The sequence below is a fragment of the Lissotriton helveticus genome, chromosome 2_1 (assembly GCF_964261635.1).
Source record: "Lissotriton helveticus chromosome 2_1, aLisHel1.1, whole genome shotgun sequence".
Lineage (NCBI taxonomy): Eukaryota > Metazoa > Chordata > Amphibia > Caudata > Salamandridae > Lissotriton > Lissotriton helveticus.
Genome location: NC_136059.1, coordinates 1,630,339,610 through 1,630,364,746, shown reverse-complemented (window position 1 = coordinate 1,630,364,746; position 25,137 = coordinate 1,630,339,610).

Here is a 25,137-nt window from a genome sequence, read left to right as displayed (position 1 = left end):
CTTGAGTTTTGGCTCCCTAGAAGCATGAACATGACGAAACAGATGCTCATTTTATCTCCAATAGTGATGATCCACCTCTGAGAGTCAAAATTAGTTGAAAGATGAAAATTTTCAAAACGGCCCATTTTGGTCATCTCGGAGCAATTTCATCAGGTCGCGGGTCATCGATCGTTTTGCATGAAAAATTGAACGTTCTTGCATGAACATTAATTTACTCTAAATGTTGTTTATATCTCTTCCCGCGGTGAATAAACACGTTTTAAGCCCTCGAAGTGAGCATTTGGGTCCTTTTAATTCACTTTTAACCATGAGCCAAATCTTGAGTTTTGGCTCCTTATAAGCATGAAAATGACGATAAAGATGCTCATTTTATCTCCAAAAGTGATGATCCACCTCTGAAAGTCAGAATTAGTTGAAAGATGGAAGGTTTCAAAACGGACCATTTTGGTCATCTTAGAGCAATTTCATCAGGTCGCGGGTCATCGATCGTTTTGCATGAAAAATTGAACGTTCTCGCATGAACAATAATTTACTCTAAATGTTGTTTATATCTCTTCCCACAGTGAATAAACACGTTTTAAGCCCTCGAAGTGAGCATTTGGGTCCTTTTAAGTCACTTTTACCCATGAGCCAAATCTTGAGTTTTGGCTCCCTAGAAGCATGAAAATGACTATAAAGATGCTCATTTTAGCTCCAAAAGTGATGATCCACCTCTGAGAGTCAAAATTAGTTGAAAGATGAACATTTTCAAAACGGACCATTTTGGTCATCTCGGAGCAATTTCATCAGGTCGCGGGTCATCGATCGTTTTGCATGAAAAATTGAACGTTCTTGCATGAACATTAATTTACTCTAAATGTTGTTTATATCTCTTCCCGCAGTGAATAAACACGTTTTAAGCCCTCGAAGTGAGCATTTGGGTCCTTTTAAGTCACTTTTAACCATGAGCCAAATCTTGAGTTTTGGCTCCCTAGAAGCATGAAAATGACGATAAAGATGCTCATTTTATATCCAAAAGTGATGATCCACCTCTGAGAGTCAAAATTAGTTGAAAGATGAAAATTTTCAAAACGGACCATTTTGGTCATCTCGGAGCAATTTCATCAGGTCGCGGGTCATCGATCGTTTTGCATGAAAAATTGAACGTTCTTGCATGAACATTAATTTACTCTAAATGTTGTTTATATCTCTTCCCACAGTGAATAAATACGTTTTAAGCCCTCAAAGTAAGCATTTGGGCCTTTTTAAGTCACTTTTAACCATGAGCCAAATCTTGAGTTTTGGCTCCCTAGAAGTATGAAAATGACGATAAAGATGCTCATTTTATCTCCAAAAGTGACGATCCACCTCTGAGAGTCAAAATTAGTTGAAAGATGAACATTTTCAAAACGGACTATTTTGGTCATCTCAGAGCAATTTCATCAGGTCCCGGGTCATCGATCGTTTTGCATGAAAAATTGAACGTTCTTGCATGAACATTAATTTACTCTAAATGTTGTTTATATCTCTTCCCGCAGTGAATAAACACGTTTTAAGCCCTCGAAGTGAGCATTTGGGTCCTTTTAATTCACTTTTAACCATGAGCCAAATCTTGAGTTTTGGCTCCTTATAAGCATGAAAATGACGATAAAGATGCTCATTTTATCTCCAAAAGTGATGATCCACCTCTGAAAGTCAGAATTAGTTGAAAGATGGAAGGTTTCAAAACGGACCATTTTGGTCATCTTAGAGCAATTTCATCAGGTCGCGGGTCATCGATCGTTTTGCATGAAAAATTGAACGTTCTCGCATGAACAATAATTTACTCTAAATGTTGTTTATATCTCTTCCCACAGTGAATAAACACGTTTTAAGCCCTCGAAGTGAGCATTTGGGTCCTTTTAAGTCACTTTTACCCATGAGCCAAATCTTGAGTTTTGGCTCCCTAGAAGCATGAAAATGACTATAAAGATGCTCATTTTAGCTCCAAAAGTGATGATCCACCTCTGAGAGTAAAAATTAGTTGAAAGATGAACATTTTCAAAACGGACCATTTTGGTCATCTCAGAGCAATTTCATCAGGTCGCGGGCCAACGAACGTTTTGCATGAAAAATTTAACGTTCTTGCATGAACATTAATTTACTCTAAATGTTGTTTATATCTCTTCCTGCAGTGAATAAACACGTTTTAATCCCTCAAAGTGAGCATTTGGGCCTTTTTAAGTCACTTTTAACCATGAGCCAAATCTTGAGTTTTGGCTCCCTAGAAGCATGAAAATGACGATAAAGATGCTAATTTTATATCCAAAAGTGATGATCCACCTCTGAGAGTCAAAATTAGTTGAAAGATGAAAATTTTCAAAACGGACCATTTTGGTCATCTCGGAGCAATTTCATCAGGTCGCGGGTCATCGATCGTTTTGCATGAAAAATTGAACGTTCTTGCATGAACATTAATTTACTCTAAATGTTGTTTATATCTCTTCCTGCAGTGAATAAACACGTTTTAAGCCCTCGAAGTGAGCATTTGGGTCCTTTTAAGTCACTTTTAACCATGAGCCAAATCTTGAGTTTTGGCTCCCTAGAAGCATGAAAATGACGATAAAGATGCTCATTTTATCTCCAAAAGTGATGATCCACCTCTGAGAGTCAAAATTAGTTAAAAGATGAAAATTTTCAAAACGGACCATTTTGGTCATCTCGGAGCAATTTCATCAGGTCGCGGGTCATCGATCGTTTTGCATGAAAAATTGAACGTTCTCGCATGAACAATAATTTACTCTAAATGTTGTTTATATCTCTTCCCGCAGTGACTAAACACGTTTTAAGCCCTCGAAATGAGCATTTGGGTCCTTTTAAGTCACTTTTACCCGTGAGCCAAATCTTGAGTTTTGGCTCCCTAGAAGCATGAAAATGACTATAAAGATGCTCATTTTAGCTCCAAAAGTGATGATCCACCTCTGAGAGTAAAAATTAGTTGAAAGATGAACATTCTCAAAATTGACCATTTTGGTCATCTCAGAGCAATTTCATCAGGTCGCGGGTCAACGATCGTTTTGCATGAAAAATTGAACATTCTCGCATGAACATTATTTTACTCTAAATGTTGTTTATATCTCTTCCCGCAGTGAATAAACACGTTTTAAGCCCTCGAAGTGAGCATTTGGGCCTTTTTAAGTCACTTTTAACCATGAGCCAAATCTTGAGTTTTGGCTCCCTAGAAGCATGAAAATGACGATAAAGATGCTGATTTTATCTCCAAAAGTGATGATCCACCTCTGAGAGTCAAAATTAGTTGAAAGATGAAAATTTTCAAAACGGACCATTTTGGTCATCTCGGAGCAATTTCATCAGGTCGCGGGTCATCGATCGTTTTGCATGAAAAATTGAACGTTCTTGCATGAACATTAATTTACTCTAAATGTTGTTTATATCTCTTCCCGCAGTGAATAAACACGTTTTAAGCCCTCGAAGTGAGCATTTGGGTCCTTTTAAGTCACTTTTAACCATGAGCCAAATCTTGAGTTTTGACTCCCTAGAAGCATGAAAATGACGATAAAGATGCTCATTTTATCTCCAAAAGTGATGATACACCTCTGAGAGTCAAAATTAGTTGAAAGATGAACATTTTCAAAACGGACTATTTTGGTCATCTCAGAGCAATTTCATCAGGTCGCGGGTCATCGATCGTTTTGCATGAAAAATTGAACGTTCTTGCATGAACATTAATTTACTCTAAATGTTGTTTATATCTCTTCCCGCAGTGAATAAACAAGTTTTAAGCCCTCGAAGTGAGCATTTGGGTTCTTTAATTCACTTTTAACCATGAGCCAAATCTTGAGTTTTGGCTCCTTAGAAGCATGAAAATGACGATAAAGATGCTAATTTTATCTCCAAAAGTGATGATCCACCTCTGAAAGTCAGAATTAGTTGAAAGATGGAAGGTTTTAAAACGGACCATTTTGGTCATCTCAGAGCACTTTCATCAGGTCGCGGGTCATCGATCGTTTTGCATGAAAAATTGAACGTTCTCGCATGAACAATAATTTACTCTAAATGTTGTTTATATCTCTTCCCGCAGTGAATAAACACGTTTTAAGCCCTCAAAGTGAGCATTTGGGCCTTTTTAAGTCACTTTTAACCATGAGCCAAATCTTGAGTTTTGGCTCCCTAGAAGCATGAAAATTACGATAAAGATGCTCATTTTATATCCAAAAGTAATGATCCACCTCTAAGAGTCAAAATTAGTTGAAAGATGAAAATTTTCAAAACGGACCATTTTGGTCATCTCGGAGCAATTTCATCAGGTCGCGGGTCATCGATCGTTTTGCATGAAAAATTGAACGTTCTTGCATGAACATTAATTTACTCTAAATGTTGTTTATATCTCTTCCCGCAGTGAATAAACACGTTTTAATCCCTCAAAGTAAGCATTTGGGCCTTTTTAAGTCACTTTTAACCATGAGCCAAATCTTGAGTTTTGGCTCCCTAGAAGCATGAAAATGACGATAAAGATGCTCATTTTATATCCAAAAGTGATGATCCACCTCTGAGAGTCAAAATTAGTTGAAAGATGAAAATTTTCAAAACGGACCATTTTGGTCATCTCGGAGCAATTTCATCAGGTCGCGGGTCATCGATCGTTTTGCATGAAAAATTGAACGTTCTCGCATGAACATTAATTTACTCTAAATGTTGTTCATATCTCTTCCCGCAGTGAATAAACACGTTTTAAGCCCTCGAAGTGAGCATTTGGGTCCTTTTAATTCACTTTTAACCATGAGCCAAATCTTGAGTTTTGGCTCCTTAGAAGCATGAAAATGACGATAAAGATGCTCATTTTATCTCCAAAAGTGATGATGCACCTCTGAGAGTCAAAATTAGTTGAAAGATGAAAAATTTCAAAACGGACCATTTTGGTCATCTCGGAGCAATTTCATCAGGTCGCGGGTCATCGATCGTTTTGCATGAAAAATTGAACGTTCTCGCATGAACAATAATTTACTCTAAATGTTGTTTATATCTCTTCCCACAGTGAATAAACACGTTTTGAAATTTAGGTCTTATATGAAATGAAATTTAGGTCTTATATAGCGCATGGCTGCCCGTGAGCGTCCCAGCGCTGAAATTGCAGAACTTCTGAGGGTGAAGACGGGGAAGGGAAGAGGTTATTGCGGGAAGAGGTGAGTTTTTAGGAGCTTGCGAAATTTCAGAAGATTGGACTCAGAGCGAAGGTGAAATGGCAAGGCATTCCAAGAGGTGGCCACATTGACCGAAAAACGGCGTCCTCCAGTTCGGGCTTTTCTGATTTTGTGGACCGTGGCCAGATGACCTTGAGCTGAACGAAGGGGCCTATTGGGTCTGTATGGAAAGATCATGTTTTTTAACATTGGAGGCCCTTGATTTTGCAAAGCTTTATGGGCCGTGCAGAGGGCCTTAAATTTGACCCTTTCGCGGATCGGCAGCCAATGTAGTGCCTTGAGGGCGGGTTTGGCTGAGACCCTGCGAGAGGTCCCAGTAAGAATCCTAGCTGCGGCATTCTGTGTTCTTTGAAGAATGTTAATCGTGGATTCCGGGGCAGCAAGAAAAAGAGCATTGCAATAATCTAGTCTTGATAAGACTAGACCTTGAACGAGCAATTTCTGGGAGGGTCCTGGAAGTAAAGGGAGGATCTTTCTAGTGGAACGCAGAAGCCCCACACAAGTGCCAGCTGTTTTTTTCGCTTGCGTTTTGAGGGATAGGTCCTGTTCAAGCCAGAAACCTAGACTTTTTAATTCGGTCTTGGGTTGAGGGAGGGGGCCTAAGCATGCTGGCCATATAGCAGGTGGAAGAGAAGATATTTTATTTCCCAACAGCATGAGCTCAGTTTTCGAGCCATTGAGCTTAAGCCTTGAGGCGGACATCCAGGCATGAATATCCTCTAGACAATCGTGAAGGTTTTTTACCTTGTCCTCTTCCAGGGAAAATGATACGATCATTTGGGTGTCGTCAGCATATGTGACGGCTTTTATCCCAAAAGGGGAGACCACGTCATCCAGGGGGGCCATATATGTGTTGAAAAGTGTAGGGCTCAGTGAAGAGCCCTGGGGGACCCCACACTGGAGAGGGAGAATGTCGGATCGCACATTCCCTTCGCAGACCTGAAATGTTCTATCTTTTAGGAACAAAGAGAGCCAGCAAAGGGCTGTGCCCCTTACTCCCAAACTGAAGAGGCACTTAATGAGGGTTTTGTGGTCCACCGTATCAAATGCCGCGCTTAGATCCAGGAGGATCAGTAACACTGATCCTCCTGAATCCAAGATGCATCTTGCCTCTTCAACTACCTTCAAAAGGGCTGTTTCCGTCCCTTGACCTGGACGGAAGCCTGTCTGTGTGGGTCGAAGGAGATTGTTGGTTTCAAGGAAGGCAGACAATTGCTTGTTGACTACCTTCTCTGCTATCTTACTTAATCCAGGAAGGAGTGATATTGGGCGGAGGTTAGTCAGATCTGTAGAGTCCATACCCGGTTTTTTCTGCAGAGCTTTAACAATGGCATGTTTCCAATTAGGAGGAACCACTCCTTGGTTAAACGAAGCATTAATAAGATTGGTGGCCAGATGCGAGATGGTGGGTCCAACTTGTTTGAGGATGTGGATAGGTGCTGGATCGTTAGGGGAGCCACTTTTCAAGTCAGAGAGGGTTTTTAGAAAATCGTCCTCAGAGAGTTGGATGAAACTGTCCAAAATTGGGCCACTGACAGTGGCTGATGGAGCGGTCAGGGAATTATCATCGTTTGAAGGAGGAAGTGACTGAAGGATCTTGATAATTTTATTTTGAAAGAAACAGGCTACTTGGTTGCATCTGTCCGTTGTGGGTTGTTGGTTAGGGAAGGTGATGGGTATGGTGAGGAGCTCTTTAACTATTTTGTAGGTCTCCCGAGCAGAATTAGAGGCAGCTTTGATTTTTTTATCAAAGAAGGAGGCTTGGGCTGCTTTTCGCGCCGCTTTGTAAGTCCTCATCGCTGCTTTATATTCTTCCTTGGTGGTAGGATCCCATGTTTTCCTCCATTTACGCTCATGGCTTTTACAGATTTTCTTGAGGTTCCTAAGTTCCTGTGAGAACCATGGTGATTTAAAGGTGGTACTTCTTTTCTTTAAGTCCATCTTCGGGGCGACTATATCCAAGGTGGAAGTAATCCAGTTGGTGAAGTTATCATTGGCTAGCACAGGATCAGGATCTGCGAAAGGGATAGATCGTGTCAACTCCTGTGTCCAGTCTTCAAGAGGTATTTTGGACCATGGTCTGTCCCGTTCTCTAGGCGTTTGCAAGTGGCAAGTGAGTTTGCTAATTTGCCACATAAAAGGGATGAGAAAGTGATCAGACCAAGGGAGAGGGAGTGCAGGGCGAGTTTCAATTTTTGTAAGATTGGCAAATATGGGATCTAGGAGGTGACCCTTGGTGTGGGTTGCCTCTGAGTTAATCAAATGAAGGTCAAGTACATTCAGTTCTGAGATAAGGTCCCCAACAATTTTATTAGTACTGTCCTCATAATGTAGGTTTAAATCACCAAGCAGGATACAATTAGGGGTCGAGGTGCAAGAAGAAGTGGTGGTGTCCAGTAATGATCTGACAAAGTTACCTGTGGCCCCCGGCGGGCGGTAAATCAAAAGACCTGACAGGGATTTATTGGGAGTTAGTTGGAGTGCAAAATAAGCGCTTTCACAGTCCTCAATCCCTCCTTCTTGTAGCCTACAAGTAATGGAATTCCTGTAAATAATCGCTAGTCCGCCTCCAATGCCTTTTACTCTATTTTGATGGTGTATGAGGTAATCCTTGGGTAACATACTCACAATATCAGCATCTGAATGAGGCGTTAGCCAGGTTTCCGTGAGGAAAAGAGTATCTAATTGTAGGTCCTGAATAAGCGTATTTATCTCTAACGCATGCTTAACAGCCGACCTACAGTTCAATAGTGCCAGACTGAAGCTGTTGGTTGTCTGGTTGGAGGAAATCTCAGGAGCATCGTTGTGGGAGGTAATTAAAGGGATAGGGGTTGGGAGGGAATTTGCCGCGCAAAATTGTAGGAGATAGTCCCTTGTATGTCTAATACGATGCTCGTACAAAACGGGCATAGTGGGTGGCCCTGTGCCCGGCCTGGCCCGGACGGGCACAGACGGGCGTGCCTTTGGCGCGCCTTTGGCGCGCCGCCGGCGCGCCCGCTGCGCCCGTCCGCTGCGCGGACGTGCAAGTCCGTTATTTTTATACATGGTAGGGGGGGAGGGAGGAGGGTGGGAGGGGCGGTCAACTGGACCGTCGACCTTCCCTACCCAAGATGGCGGGTCCGTTCGGTGAGGCGATTAACAGCGCCTGTCCCGAAGATGCTGCCTGGCGAAGCAATCTCGCTGCAAGTAAGGCAAGTCCGAGTTTAAAACAACAATTTTAAAATATATACAGTTTTTAAAAGTGTCTCGGCACCAACTAGCGTGTGCTCGAGCGCAACTACCCAGTAGAGCCTGTGCTTCTAATAGTATTCCGATCCGATCAGATAATATTCAAATTAGGTCACAGAGTGCGCAAGAGAGCGCTAAGAGCCCCGGCTTCCGCCTCAGGGTAAAGATGTTTTTAAGTTCAGCAAATATCACGGAGATGTAGGGGACCGCCCTTAAATATCCTGGGAGGGCGGGAGGGGCGGTCAACTGGACCGTCGACCTTCCCTACCCAAGATGGCGGGTCCGTTCGGTGAGGCGATTAACAGCGCCTGTCCCGAAGATGCTGCCTGGCGAAGCAATCTCGCTGCAAGTAAGGCAAGTCCGAGTTTAAAACAACAGTTTTAAAATATATACAGTTTTTAAAAGTGTCTCGGCACCAACTAGCGTGTGCTCGAGCGCAACTACCCAGTAGAGCCTGTGCTTCTAATAGTATTCCGATCCGATCAGATAATATTCAAATTAGGTCACAGAGTGCGCAAGAGAGCGCTAAGAGCCCCGGCTTCCGCCTCAGGGTAAAGATGTTTTTAAGTTCAGCAAATATCACGGAGATGTAGGGGACCGCCCTTAAATATCCTGGGAGGGCGGGAGGGGCGGTCAACTGGACCGTCGACCTTCCCTACCCAAGATGGCGGGTCCGTTCGGTGAGGCGATTAACAGCGCCTGTCCCGAAGATGCTGCCTGGCGAAGCAATCTCGCTGCAAGTAAGGCAAGTCCGAGTTTAAAACAACAGTTTTAAAATATATACAGTTTTTAAAAGTGTCTCGGCACCAACTAGCGTGTGCTCGAGCGCAACTACCCAGTAGAGCCTGTGCTTCTAATAGTATTCCGATCCGATCAGATAATATTCAAATTAGGTCACAGAGTGCGCAAGAGAGCGCTAAGAGCCCCGGCTTCCGCCTCAGGGTAAAGATGTTTTTAAGTTCAGCAAATATCACGGAGATGTAGGGGACCGCCCTTAAATATCCTGGGAGGGCGGGAGGGGCGGTCAACTGGACCGTCGACCTTCCCTACCCAAGATGGCGGGTCCGTTCGGTGAGGCGATTAACAGCGCCTGTCCCGAAGATGCTGCCTGGCGAAGCAATCTCGCTGCAAGTAAGGCAAGTCCGAGTTTAAAACAACAGTTTTAAAATATATACAGTTTTTAAAAGTGTCTCGGCACCAACTAGCGTGTGCTCGAGCGCAACTACCCAGTAGAGCCTGTGCTTCTAATAGTATTCCGATCCGATCAGATAATATTCAAATTAGGTCACAGAGTGCGCAAGAGAGCGCTAAGAGCCCCGGCTTCCGCCTCAGGGTAAAGATGTTTTTAAGTTCAGCAAATATCACGGAGATGTAGGGGACCGCCCTTAAATATCCTGGGAGGGCGGGAGGGGCGGTCAACTGGACCGTCGACCTTCCCTACCCAAGATGGCGGGTCCGTTCGGTGAGGCGATTAACAGCGCCTGTCCCGAAGATGCTGCCTGGCGAAGCAATCTCGCTGCAAGTAAGGCAAGTCCGAGTTTAAAACAACAGTTTTAAAATATATACAGTTTTTAAAAGTGTCTCGGCACCAACTAGCGTGTGCTCGAGCGCAACTACCCAGTAGAGCCTGTGCTTCTAATAGTATTCCGATCCGATCAGATAATATTCAAATTAGGTCACAGAGTGCGCAAGAGAGCGCTAAGAGCCCCGGCTTCCGCCTCAGGGTAAAGATGTTTTTAAGTTCAGCAAATATCACGGAGATGTAGGGGACCGCCCTTAAATATCCTGGGAGGGCGGGAGGGGCGGTCAACTGGACCGTCGACCTTCCCTACCCAAGATGGCGGGTCCGTTCGGTGAGGCGATTAACAGCGCCTGTCCCGAAGATGCTGCCTGGCGAAGCAATCTCGCTGCAAGTAAGGCAAGTCCGAGTTTAAAACAACAGTTTTAAAATATATACAGTTTTTAAAAGTGTCTCGGCACCAACTAGCGTGTGCTCGAGCGCAACTACCCAGTAGAGCCTGTGCTTCTAATAGTATTCCGATCCGATCAGATAATATTCAAATTAGGTCACAGAGTGCGCAAGAGAGCGCTAAGAGCCCCGGCTTCCGCCTCAGGGTAAAGATGTTTTTAAGTTCAGCAAATATCACGGAGATGTAGGGGACCGCCCTTAAATATCCTGGGAGGGCGGGAGGGGCGGTCAACTGGACCGTCGACCTTCCCTACCCAAGATGGCGGGTCCGTTCGGTGAGGCGATTAACAGCGCCTGTCCCGAAGATGCTGCCTGGCGAAGCAATCTCGCTGCAAGTAAGGCAAGTCCGAGTTTAAAACAACAGTTTTAAAATATATACAGTTTTTAAAAGTGTCTCGGCACCAACTAGTGTGTGCTCGAGCGCAACTACCCAGTAGAGCCTGTGCTTCTAATAGTATTCCGATCCGATCAGATAATATTCAAATTAGGTCACAGAGTGCGCAAGAGAGCGCTAAGAGCCTCGGCTTCCGCCTCAGGGTAAAGATGTTTTTAAGTTCAGCAAATATCACGGAGATGTAGGGGACCGCCCTTAAATATCCTGGGAGGGCGGGAGGGGCGGTCAACTGGACCGTCGACCTTCCCTACCCAAGATGGCGGGTCCGTTCGGTGAGGCGATTAACAGCGCCTGTCCCGAAGATGCTGCCTGGCGAAGCAATCTCGCTGCAAGTAAGGCAAGTCCGAGTTTAAAACAACAGTTTTAAAATATATACAGTTTTTAAAAGTGTCTCGGCACCAACTAGCGTGTGCTCGAGCGCAACTACCCAGTAGAGCCTGTGCTTCTAATAGTATTCCGATCTGATCAGATAATATTCAAATTAGGTCACAGAGTGCGCAAGAGAGCGCTAAGAGCCCCGGCTTCCGCCTCAGGGTAAAGATGTTTTTAAGTTTTAAGCCCTCGAAGTGAGCATTTGGGTCCTTTTAAGTCACTTTTACCCATGAGCCAAATCTTGAGTTTTGGCTCCCTAGAAGCATGAAAATGACTATAAAGATGCTCATTTTAGCTCCAAAAGTGATGATCCACCTCTGAGAGTAAAAATTAGTTGAAAGATGAACATTTTCAAAACGGACCATTTTGGTCATCTCAGAGCAATTTCATCAGGTTGCGGGTCAACAATCGTTTTGCATGAAAAATTGAACGTTTTCGCATGAACAATAATTTACTCTAAATGTTGTTTATATCTCTTCCCGCAGTGAATAAACACGTTTTAAGCACTCGAAGTGAGCCTTTGGGCCTTTTTAAGTCACTTTTAACCATGAGCCAAATCTTGAGTTTTGGCTCCCTAGAAGCATGAAAATGACGATAAAGATGCTCATTTTATCTCCAAAAGTGATGATCCACTTCTGAGAGTCAAAATTAGTTGAAAAAATGAAAATTTTCAAAACGGACCATTCTGGTAATCTCGGAGCAATTTCATCAGGTCGCGGGTCATCGATCGTTTTGCATGAAAAATTGAACGTTCTTGCATGAACATTAATTTACTCTAAATGTTGTTTATATCTCTTCCCGCAGTGAATAAACACGTTTTAAGCCCTCGAAGTGAGCATTTGGGTCCTTTTAATTCACTTTTAACCATGAGCCAAATCTTGAGTTTTGGCTCCTTAGAAGCATGAAAATGACGATAAAGATGCTCATTTTATCTCCAAAAGTGATGATCCACCTCTGAAAGTCAGAATTAGTTGAAAGATGGAAGGTTTTAAAATGGACCATTTTGGTCATCTCAGAGCAATTTCATCAGGCCGCGGGTCATCGATCGTTTTGCATGAAAAATTGAACGTTCTTGCATGAACAATAATTTACTCTAAATGTTGTTTATATCTCTTCCCGCAGTGAATAAACACGTTTTAAGCCCTCGAAGTGAGCATTTGGGCCTTTTTAAGTCACTTTTAACCATGAGCCAAATCTTGAATTTTGGCTCCCTAGAAGCATGAAATGACGATAAAGATGCTCATTTTATCTCCAAAAGTGATGATCCACCTCTGAGAGTCAAGATTAGTTGAAAGATGAAAATTTTCAAAACGGACCATTTTGGTCATCTCGGAGCAATTTCATCAGGTCGCGGGTCATTGATCGTTTTGCATGAAAAATTTAACGTTCTTGCATGAACATTAATTTACTCTAAATGTTGTTTATATCTCTTCCCGCAGTGAATAAACACGTTTTAGGCCCTCGAAGTGAGCATTTGGGTCCTTTTAAGTCACTTTTAACCATGAGCCAAATCTTGAGTTTTGGCTCCCTAGAAGCATGAAAATGACGATAAAGATGCTTATTTTATATCCAAAAGTGATGATTCACCTCTGAGAGTCAAAATTAGTTGAAAGATGAAAATTTTCAAAACGGACCATTTTGGTCATCTCGGAGCAATTTCATCAGGTCGCGGGTCATCGATCGTTTTGCATGAAAAATTGAACGTTCTTGCATGAACAATAATTTACTCTAAATGTTGTTTATATCTCTTCCCGCAGTGACTAAACACGTTTTAAGCCCTCGAAGTGAGCATTTGGGTCCTTTTAAGTCACTTTTACCCATGAGCCAAATCTTGAGTTTTGGCTCCCTAGAAGCATGAAAATGACTATAAAGAAGCTAATTTTAGCTCCAAAAGTGATGATCCACCTCTGAGAGTAAAAATTAGTTGAAAGATGAACATTTTCAAAACGGACCATTTTGGTCATCTCGGAGCAATTTCATCAGGTCGCGGGTCACTGATCGTTTTGCATGAAAAATTAAACGTTCTTGCATGAACATTAATTTACTCTAAATGTTGTTTATATCTCTTCCCGCAGTGAATAAACACGTTTTAAGCCCTCGAAGTGAGCATTTGGGTCCTTTTAATTCACTTTTAACCATGAGCCAAATCTTGAGTTTTGGATCCTTAGAAGCATGAAAATGACGATAAAGATGCTCATTTTATATCCAAAAGTGATGATCCACCTCTGAGAGTCAAAATTAGTTGAAAGATGAAAATTTTCAAAACGGACCATTTTGGTCATCTCGGAGCAATTTCATCAGGTCGCGGGTCATCAATCGTTTTGCATGAAAAATTGAACGTTCTTGCATGAACATTAATTTACTCTAAATGTTGTTTATATCTCTTCCCGCAGTGAATAAACACGTTTTAAGCCCTCGAAGTGAGCATTTGGGTCCTTTTAAAGTCACTTTTACATGAGCCAAATCTTGAGTTTTGGCTCCTTATAAGCATGAAAATGACGATAAAGATGCTCATTTTATCTCCAAAAGTGATGATCCACCTCTGAAAGTCAGAATTAGTTGAAAGATGGAAGGTTTTAAAACGGACCATTTTGGTCATCTTAGAGCAATTTCATCAGGTCGCGGGTCATCGATTGTTTTGCATGAAAAATTGAACGTTCTCGCATGAACAATAATTTACTCTAAATGTTGTTTATATCTCTTCCCGCAGTGAATAAACACGTTTTAAGCCCTCGAAGTGAGCATTTGGGCCTTTTTAAGTCACTTTTAACCATGAGCCAAATCTTGAGTTTTGGCTCCCTAGAAGCATGAAAATGACGATAAAGATGCTCATTTTATCTCCAAAAGTGATGATGCACCTCTGAGAGTCAAAATTAGTTGAAAGATGAAAATGTTCAAAACGGACCATGTTGGTCATCTCGGAGCAATTTCATCAGGTCGCGGGTCATCGATCGTTTTGCATGAAAAATTGAACGTTCTCGCATGAACAATAATTTACTCTAAATGTTGTTTATATCTCTTCCCACAGTGAATAAACACGTTTTAAGCCCTCAAAGTGAGCATTTGGGTCCTTTTAAGTCACTTTTACCCATGAGCCAAATCTTGAGTTTTGGCTCCCTAGAAGCATGAAAATGACGATAAAGATGCTCATTTTATCTCCAATAGTGATGATCCACCTCTGAGAGTCAAAATTAGTTGAAAAAATGAAAATTTTCAAAACGGACCATTTTGGTAATCTCGGAGCAATTTCATCAGGTCGCGGGTCATCGATCGTTTTGCATGAAAAATTGAACGTTCTTGCATGAACATTAATTTACTCTAAATGTTGTTTATATCTCTTCCCGCAGTGAATAAATCCGTTTTAAGCCCTCGAAGTGAGCATTTGGGTCCTTTTAATTCACTTTTAACCATGAGCCAAATCTTGAGTTTTGGCTCCTTAGAAGCATGAAAATGACGATAAAGATGCTCATTTTATCTCCAAAAGTGATGATCCACCTCTGAAAGTCAGAATTAGTTGAAAGATGGAAGGTTTTAAAACGGACCATTTTGGTCATCTCAGAGCAATTTCATCAGGTCGCGGGTCATCGATCGTTTTGCATGAAAAATTGAACGTTCTCGCATGAACAATAATTTACTCTAAATGTTGTTTATATCTCTTCCCGCAGTGAATAAACACGTTTTAAGCCCTCAAAGTGAGCATTTGGGCCTTTTTAAGTCACTTTTAACCATGAGCCAAATCTTGAGTTTTGGCTCCCTAGAAGTATGAAAATGACAATAAAGATGCTCATTTTATCTCCAAAAGTGACGATCCACCTCTGAGAGTCAAAATTAGTTGAAAGATGAACATTTTCGAAACGGACTATTTTGGTCATCTCAGAGCAATTTCATCAGGTCGCGGGTCATCGATCGTTTTGCATGAAAAATTGAACGTTCTGGCATGAACATTAATTTACTCTAAATGTTGTCTATATCTCTTCCCGCAGTGAATAAACACGTTTTAAGCCCTCGAAGTGAGCATTTGGGCCTTTTTAAGTCACTTTTAACCATGAGCCAAATCTTGAGTTTTGGATCCCTAGAAGCATGAAAATGACGATAAAGATGCTCATTTTATCTCCAAAAGTGATGATCCACCTCTGAGAGTAAAAATTAGTTGAAAGATGAACATTTTCAAAACGGACCATTTTTGTCATCTCAGAGCAATTTCATCAGGTCGCGGGTCAACGATCGTTTTGCATGAAAAATTGAACGTTCTCGCATGAACATTATTTTACTCTAAATGTTGTTTATATCTCTTCCCGCAGTGAATAAACACGTTTTAAGCCCTCGAAGTGAGCATTTGGGCCTTTTTAAGTCACTTTTAACCATGAGCCAAATCTTGAGTTTTGACTCCCTAGAAGCATGAAAATGACGATAAAGATGCTCATTTTATCTCCAAAAGTGATGATACACCTCTGAGAGTCAAAATTAGTTGAAAGATGAACATTTTCAAACGGACTATTTTGGTCATCTCAGAGCAATTTCATCAGGTCGCGGGTCATCGATCATTTTTCATGAAAAATTGAACGTTCTCGCATGAACATTAATTTACTCTAAATGTTGTTTATATCTCTTCCCGCAGTGAATAAACACGTTTTAAGCCCTCGAAGTGAGCATTTGGGCCTTTTTAAGTCACTTTTAACCATGAGCCAAATCTTGAGTTTTGGCTCCCTAGAAGCATGAAAATGACGATAAAGATGCTCATTTTATCTCCAAAAGTGATGATCCACCTCTGAAAGTCAGAATTAGTTGAAAGATGGAAGGTTTTAAAACGGACCATTTTGGTCATCTCAGAGCAATTTCATCAGGTCGCGGGTCATCGATCGTTTTGCATGAAAAATTGAACGTTCTCGCATGAACAATAATTTACTCTAAATGTTGTTTATATCTCTTCCCGCAGTGAATAAACACGTTTTAAGCCCTCGAAGTGAGCATTTTGGCCTTTTTAAGTCACTTTTAACCATGAGCCAAATCTTGAGTTTTGGCTCCCTAGAAGCATGAAAATGACGATAAAGATGCTCATTTTATCTCCAAAAGTGATGATCCACCTCTGAGAGTCAAAATTAGTTGAAAGATGAAAATTTTCAAAACGGACCATTTTGGTCATCTCGGAGCAATTTCATCAGATCGCGGGTCATCGATCGTTTTGCATGAAAAATTGAACGTTCTTGCATGAACATTAATTTACTCTAAATGTTGTTTATATCTCTTCCCGCAGTGAATAAACACGTTTTAATCCCTCAAAGTGAGCATTTGGGCCTTTTTAAGTCACTTTTAACCATGAGCCAAATCTTGAGTTTTGGCTCCCTAGAAGCATGAAAATGACGATAAAGATGCTCATTTTATATCCAAAAGTGATGATCCACCTCTGAGAGTCAAAATTAGTTAAAAGATGAACATTTTCAAAACGGACCATTTTGGTCATCTCGGAGCAATTTCATCAGGTCGCGGGTCATCGATCGTTTTGCATGAAAAATTGAACGTTCTTGCATGAACATTAATTTACTCTAAATGTTGTTTATATCTCTTCCCGCAGTGAATAAACACGTTTTAAGCCCTCGAAGTGAGCATTTGGGTCCTTTTAAGTCACTTTTAACCATGAGCCAAATCTTGAGTTTTGGCTCCCTAGAAGCATGAAAATGACGATAAAGATGCTCATTTTATCTCCAAAAGTGATGATGCACCTCTGAGAGTAAAAATTAGTTGAAAGAAGAAAATTTTCAAAACGGACCATTTTGGTCATCTCGGAGCAATTTCATCAGGTCGCGGGTCATCGATCGTTTTGCATGAAAAATTGAACGTTCTCGCATGAACAATAATTTACTCTAAATGTTGTTTATATCTCTTCCCACAGTGAATAAACACATTTTAAGCCCTCGAAGTGAGCATTTGGGTCCTTTTAAGTCACTTTTACCCATGAGCCAAATCTTGAGTTTTGGCTCCCTAGAAGCATGAAAATGACTATAAAGATGCTCATTTTAGCTCCAAAAGTGATGATCCACCTCTGAGAGTAAAAATTAGTTGAAAGATGAACATTTTCAAAACGGACCATTTTGGTCATCTCAGAGCAATTTCATCAGGTCGCGGGTCAACGATCGTTTTGCATGAAAAATTGAACGTTCTCGCATGAACAATAATTTACTCTAAATGTTGTTTATATCTCTTCCCGCAGTGAATAAACACGTTTTAAGCCCTCGAAGTGAGCATTTGGGTCCTTTTAATTCACTTTTAACCATGAGCCAAATCTTGAGTTTTGGCTCCTTAGAAGCATGAAAATGACGATAAAGATGCTCATTTTATCTCCAAAAGTGATGATCCACCTCTGAAAGTCAGAATTAGTTGAAAGATGGAAGGTTTTAAAACGGACCATTTTGGTCATCTCAGAGCAATTTCATCAGGTCGCGGGTCATCGATCGTTTTGCATGAAAAATTGAACGTTCTCGCATGAACAATAATTTACTCTAAATGTTGTTTATATCTCTTCCCGCAGTGAATAAACACGTTTTAGGCCCTCGAAGTGAGCATTTGGGCCTTTTTAAGTCACTTTTAACCATGAGCCAAATCTTGAATTTTGGCTCCCTAGAAGCATGAAATGACGATAAAGATGCTCATTTTATCTCCAAAAGTGATGATCCACCTCTGAGAGTCAAGATTAGTTGAAAGATGAACATTTTCAAAACGGACCATTTTGGTCATCTCAGAGCAATTTCATCAGGTCGCGGGTCATCGATCGTTTTGCATGAAAAATTTAACGTTCTTGCATGAACATTAATTTACTCTAAATGTTGTTTATATCTCTTCCCGCAGTGAATAAACACGTTTTAAGCCCTCGAAGTGAGCATTTGGGTCCTTTTAATTCACTTTTAACCATGAGCCAAATCTTGAGTTTTGGCTCCTTAGAAGCATGAAAATGATGATAAAGATGCTTATTTTATCTCCAAAAGTGATGATCCACCTCTGAAAGTCAGAATTAGTTGAAAGATGGAAGGTTTTAAAATGGACCATTTTGGTCATCTCAGAGCAATTTCATCAGGCCGCGGGTCATCGATCGTTTTGCATGAAAAATTGAACGTTCTCGCATGAACAATAATTTACTCTAAATGTTGTTTATATCTCTTCCCGCAGTGAATAAACACGTTTTAAGCCCTCGAAGTGAGCATTTGGGCCTTTTTAAGTCACTTTTAACCATGAGCCAAATCTTGAATTTTGGCTCCCTAGAAGCATGAAATGACGATAAAGATGCTCATTTTATCTCCAAAAGTGATGATCCACCTCTGAGAGTCAAGATTAGTTGAAAGATGAAAATTTTCAAAACGGACCATTTTGGTCATCTCGGAGCAATTTCATCAGGTCGCGGGTCATTGATCGTTTTGCATGAAAAATTTAACGTTCTTGCATGAACATTAATTTACTCTAAATGTTGTTTATATCTCTTCCCGCAGTGAATAAACACGTTTTAAGCCCTCGAAGTGAGCATTTGGGTCCTTTTAAGTCACTTTTAACCATGAGCCAAATCTTGAGTTTTGGCTCCCTAGAAGCATGAAAATGACGATAAAGATGCTCATTTTATATCCAAAAGTGATGATTCACCTCTGAGAGTCAAAATTAGTTGAAAGATGAAAATTTTCAAAACGGACCATTTTGGTCATCTCGGAGCAATTTCATCAGGTCGCGGGTCATCGATCGTTTTGCATGAAAAATTGAACGTTCTCGCATGAACAATAATTTACTCTAAATGTTGTTTATATCTCTTCCCGCAGTGACTAAACATGTTTTAAGCCCTCGAAGTGAGCATTTGGGTCCTTTTAAGTCACTTTTACCTATGAGCCAAATCTTGAGTTTTGGCTCCCTAGAAGCATGAAAATGACTATAAAGAAGCTAATTTTAGCTCCAAAAGTGATGATCCACCTCTGAGAGTAAAAATTAGTTGAAAGATGAACATTTTCAAAACGGACCATTTTGGTCATCTCGGAGCAATTTCATCAGGTCGCGGGTCACTGATCGTTTTGCATGAAAAATTAAACGTTCTTGCATGAACATTAATTTACTCTAAATGTTGTTTATATCTCTTCCCGCAGTGAATAAACACGTTTTAAGCCCTCGAAGTGAGCATTTGGGTCCTTTTAATTCACTTTTAACCATGAGCTAAATCTTGAGTTTTGGCTCCTTAGAAGCATGAAAATGACGATAAAGATGCTAATTTTATATCCAAAAGTGATGATCCACCTCTGAGAGTCAAAATTAGTTGAAAGATGAAAATTTTCAAAACGGACCATTTTGGTCATCTCGGAGCAATTTCATCAGGTCGCGGGTCATCAATCGTTTTGCATGAAACATTGAACGTTCTTGCATGAACATTAATTTACTCTAAATGTTGTTTATATCTCTTCCCGCAGTGAATAAACACGTTTTAAGCCCTCGAAGTGAGCATTTGGGTCCTTTTAAAGTCACTTTTACATGAGCCAAATCTTGAGTTTTGGCTCCTTATAAGCATGAAAATGACGATAAAGATGCTCATTTTATCTCCAAAAGTGATGATCCACCTCTGAAAGTCAGAATTAGTTGAAAGATGGAAGGTTTTAAAACGGACCATTTTGGTCATCTTAGAGCAATTTCATCAGGTCGCGGGTCATCGATTGTTTTGCATGAAAAATTGAATGTTCTCGCATGAACAATAATTTACTCTAAATGTTGTTTATATCTCTTCCCGCAGTGAATAAACACGTTTTAAGCCCTCAAAGTGAGCATTTGGGCCTTTTTAAGTCACTTTTAACCATGAGCCAAATCTTGAGTTTTGGCTCCCTAGAAGCATGAAAATGACGATAAAGATGCTCATTTTATCTCCAAAAGTGATGATGCACCTCTGAGAGTCAAGATTAGTTGAAAGATGAACATTTTCAAAACGGACCATTTTGGTCATCTCAGAGCAATTTCATCAGGTCGCGGGTCATCGATCGTTTTGCATGAAAAATTTAACGTTCTTGCATGAACATTAATTTACTCTAAATGTTGTTTATATCTCTTCCCGCAGTGAATAAACACGTTTTAAGCCCTCGAAGTGAGCATTTGGGTCCTTTTAATTCACTTTTAACCATGAGCCAAATCTTGAGTTTTGGCTCCTTAGAAGCATGAAAATGACGATAAAGATGCTTATTTTATCTCCAAAAGTGATGATCCACCTCTGAAAGTCAGAATTAGTTGAAAGATGGAAGGTTTTAAAATGGACCATTTTGGTCATCTCAGAGCAATTTCATCAGGCCGCGGGTCATCGATCGTTTTGCATGAAAAATTGAACGTTCTCGCATGAACAATAATTTACTCTAAATGTTGTTTATATCTCTTCCCGCAGTGAATAAACACGTTTTAAGCCCTCGAAGTGAGCATTTGGGCCTTTTTAAGTCACTTTTAACCATGAGCCAAATCTTGAATTTTGGCTCCCTAGAAGCATGAAATGACGATAAAGATGCTCATTTTATCTCCAAAAGTGATGATCCACCTCTGAGAGTCAAGATTAGTTGAAAGATGAAAATTTTCAAAACGGACCATTTTGGTCATCTCGGAGCAATTTCATCAGGTCGCGGGTCATTGATCGTTTTGCATGAAAAATTTAACGTTCTTGCATGAACATTAATTTACTCTAAATGTTGTTTATATCTCTTCCCGCAGTGAATAAACACGTTTTAAGCCCTCGAAGTGAGCATTTGGGTCCTTTTAAGTCACTTTTAACCATGAGCCAAATCTTGAGTTTTGGCTCCCTAGAAGCATGAAAATGACGATAAAGATGCTCATTTTATATCCAAAAGTGATGATTCACCTCTGAGAGTCAAAATTAGTTGAAAGATGAAAATTTTCAAAACGGACCATTTTGGTCATCTCGGAGCAATTTCATCAGGTCGCGGGTCATCGATCGTTTTGCATGAAAAATTGAACGTTCTCGCATGAACAATAATTTACTCTAAATGTTGTTTATATCTCTTCCCGCAGTGACTAAACATGTTTTAAGCCCTCGAAGTGAGCATTTGGGTCCTTTTAAGTCACTTTTACCTATGAGCCAAATCTTGAGTTTTGGCTCCCTAGAAGCATGAAAATGACTATAAAGAAGCTAATTTTAGCTCCAAAAGTGATGATCCACCTCTGAGAGTAAAAATTAGTTGAAAGATGAACATTTTCAAAACGGACCATTTTGGTCATCTCGGAGCAATTTTATCAGGTCGCGGGTCACTGATCGTTTTGCATGAAAAATTAAACGTTCTTGCATGAACATTAATTTACTCTAAATGTTGTTTATATCTCTTCCCGCAGTGAATAAACACGTTTTAAGCCCTCGAAGTGAGCATTTGGGTCCTTTTAATTCACTTTTAACCATGAGCTAAATCTTGAGTTTTGGCTCCTTAGAAGCATGAAAATGACGATAAAGATGCTAATTTTATATCCAAAAGTGATGATCCACCTCTGAGAGTCAAAATTAGTTGAAAGATGAAAATTTTCAAAACGGACCATTTTGGTCATCTCGGAGCAATTTCATCAGGTCGCGGGTCATCAATCGTTTTGCATGAAACATTGAACGTTCTTGCATGAACATTAATTTACTCTAAATGTTGTTTATATCTCTTCCCGCAGTGAATAAACACGTTTTAAGCCCTCGAAGTGAGCATTTGGGTCCTTTTAAAGTCACTTTTACATGAGCCAAATCTTGAGTTTTGGCTCCTTAGAAGCATGAAAATGACGATAAAGATGCTAATTTTATATCCAAAAGTGATGATCCACCTCTGAGAGTCAAAATTAGTTGAAAGATGAAAATTTTCAAAACGGACCATTTTGGTCATCTCGGAGCAATTTCATCAGGTCGCGGGTCATCAATCGTTTTGCATGAAACATTGAACGTTCTTGCATGAACATTAATTTACTCTAAATGTTGTTTATATCTCTTCCCGCAGTGAATAAACACGTTTTAAGCCCTCGAAGTGAGCATTTGGGTCCTTTTAAGTCACTTTTAACCATGAGCCAAATCTTGAGTTTTGGCTCCCTAGAAGCATGAAAATGACGATAAAGATGCTCATTTTATATCCAAAAGTGATGATTCACCTCTGAGAGTCAAAATTAGTTGAAAGATGAAAATTTTCAAAACGGACCATTTTGGTCATCTCGGAGCAATTTCATCAGGTCGCGGGTCATCGATCGTTTTGCATGAAAAATTGAACGTTCTCGCATGAACAATAATTTACTCTAAATGTTGTTTATATCTCTTCCCGCAGTGACTAAACATGTTTTAAGCCCTCGAAGTGAGCATTTGGGTCCTTTTAAGTCACTTTTACCTATGAGCCAAATCTTGAGTTTTGGCTCCCTAGAAGCATGAAAATGACTATAAAGAAGCTAATTTTAGCTCCAAAAGTGATGATCCACCTCTGAGAGTAAAAATTAGTTGAAAGATGAACATTTTCAAAACGGACCATTTTGGTCATCTCGGAGCAATTTCATCAGGTCGCGGGTCACTGATCGTTTTGCATGAAAAATTAAACGTTCTTGCATGAACATTAATTTACTCTAAATGTTGTTTATATCTCTTCCCGCAGTGAATAAACACGTTTTAAGCCCTCGAAGTGAGCATTTGGGTCCTTTTAATTCACTTTTAACCATGAGCTAAATCTTGAGTTTTGGCTCCTTAGAAGCATGAAAATGACGATAAAGATGCTAATTTTATATCCAAAAGTGATGATCCACCTCTGAGAGTCAAAATTAGTTGAAAGATGAAAATTTTCAAAACGGACCATTTTGGTCATCTCGGAGCAATTTCATCAGGTCGCGGGTCATCAATCGTTTTGCATGAAACATTGAACGTTCTTGCATGAACATTAATTTACTCTAAATGTTGTTTATATCTCTTCCCGCAGTGAATAAACACGTTTTAAGCCCTCGAAGTGAGCATTTGGGTCCTTTTAAAGTCACTTTTACATGAGCCAAATCTTGAGTTTTGGCTCCTTAAAGCATGAAAATGACGATAAAGATGCTCATTTTATCTCCAAAAGTGATGATCCACCTCTGAAAGTCAGAATTAGTTGAAAGATGGAAGGTTTTAAAACGGACCATTTTGGTCATCTTAGAGCAATTTCATCAGGTCGCGGGTCATCGATTGTTTTGCATGAAAAATTGAATGTTCTCGCATGAACAATAATTTACTCTAAATGTTGTTTATATCTCTTCCCGCAGTGAATAAACACGTTTTAAGCCCTCAAAGTGAGCATTTGGGCCTTTTTAAGTCACTTTTAACCATGAGCCAAATCTTGAGTTTTGGCTCCCTAGAAGCATGAAAATGACGATAAAGATGCTCATTTTATCTCCAAAAGTGATGATGCACCTCTGAGAGTCAAAATTAGTTGAAAGATGAAAATTTTCAAAACGGACCATTTTGGTCATCTCGGAGCAATTTTATCAGGTCGCGGGTCATCGATCGTTTTGCATGAAAAATTGAACGTTCTCGCATGAACAATAATTTACTCTAAATGTTGTTTATATCTCTTCCCACAGTGAATAAACACGTTTTAAGCCCTCGAAGTGAGCATTTGGGTCCTTTTAAGTCACTTTTACCCATGAGCCAAATCTTGAGTTTTGGCTCCCTAGAAGCATGAAAATTACGATAAAGATGCTCATTTTATCTCCAATAGTGATGATCCACCTCTGAGAGTCAAAATTAGTTGAAAAAATGAAAATTTTCAAAACGGACCATTTTGGTAATCTCGGAGCAATTTCATCAGGTCGCGGGTCATCGATCGTTTTGCATGAAAAATTGAACGTTCTTGCATGAACATTAATTTACTCTAAATGTTGTTTATATCTCTTCCCGCAGTGAATAAATCCGTTTTAAGCCCTCGAAGTGAGCATTTGGGTCCTTTTAATTCACTTTTAACCATGAGCCAAATCTTGAGTTTTGGCTCCTTAGAAGCATGAAAATGACGATAAAGATGCTCATTTTATCTCCAAAAGTGATGATCCACCTCTGAAAGTCAGAATTAGTTGAAAGATGAAAATTTTCAAAACGGACCATTTTGGTCATCTCGGAGCAATTTCATCAGGTCGCGGGTCATTGATCGTTTTGCATGAAAAATTTAACGTTCTTGCATGAACATTAATTTACTCTAAATGTTGTTTATATCTCTTCCCGCAGTGAATAAACACGTTTTAAGCCCTCGAAGTGAGCATTTGGGTCCTTTTAAGTCACTTTTAACCATGAGCCAAATCTTGAGTTTTGGCTCCCTAGAAGCATGAAAATGACGATAAAGATGCTCATTTTATATCCAAAAGTGATGATTCACCTCTGAGAGTCAAAATTAGTTGAAAGATGAAAATTTTCAAAACGGACCATTTTGGTCATCTCGGAGCAATTTCATCAGGTCGCGGGTCATCGATCGTTTTGCATGAAAAATTGAACGTTCTCGCATGAACAATAATTTACTCTAAATGTTGTTTATATCTCTTCCCGCAGTGACTAAACACGTTTTAAGCCCTCGAAGTGAGCATTTGGGTCCTTTTAAGTCACTTTTACCTATGAGCCAAATCTTGAGTTTTGGCTCTCTAGAAGCATGAAAATGACTATAAAGAAGCTAATTTTAGCTCCAAAAGTGATGATCCACCTCTGAGAGTAAAAATTAGTTGAAAGATGAACATTTTCAAAACGGACCATTTTGGTCATCTCGGAGCAATTTCATCAGGTCGCGGGTCACTGATCGTTTTGCATGAAAAATTAAACGTTCTTGCATGAACATTAATTTACTCTAAATGTTGTTTATATCTCTTCCCGCAGTGAATAAACACGTTTTAAGCCCTCGAAGTGAGCATTTGGGTCCTTTTAATTCACTTTTAACCATGAGCTAAATCTTGAGTTTTGGCTCCTTAGAAGCATGAAAATGACGATAAAGATGCTCATTTTATATCCAAAAGTGATGATACACCTCTGAGAGTCA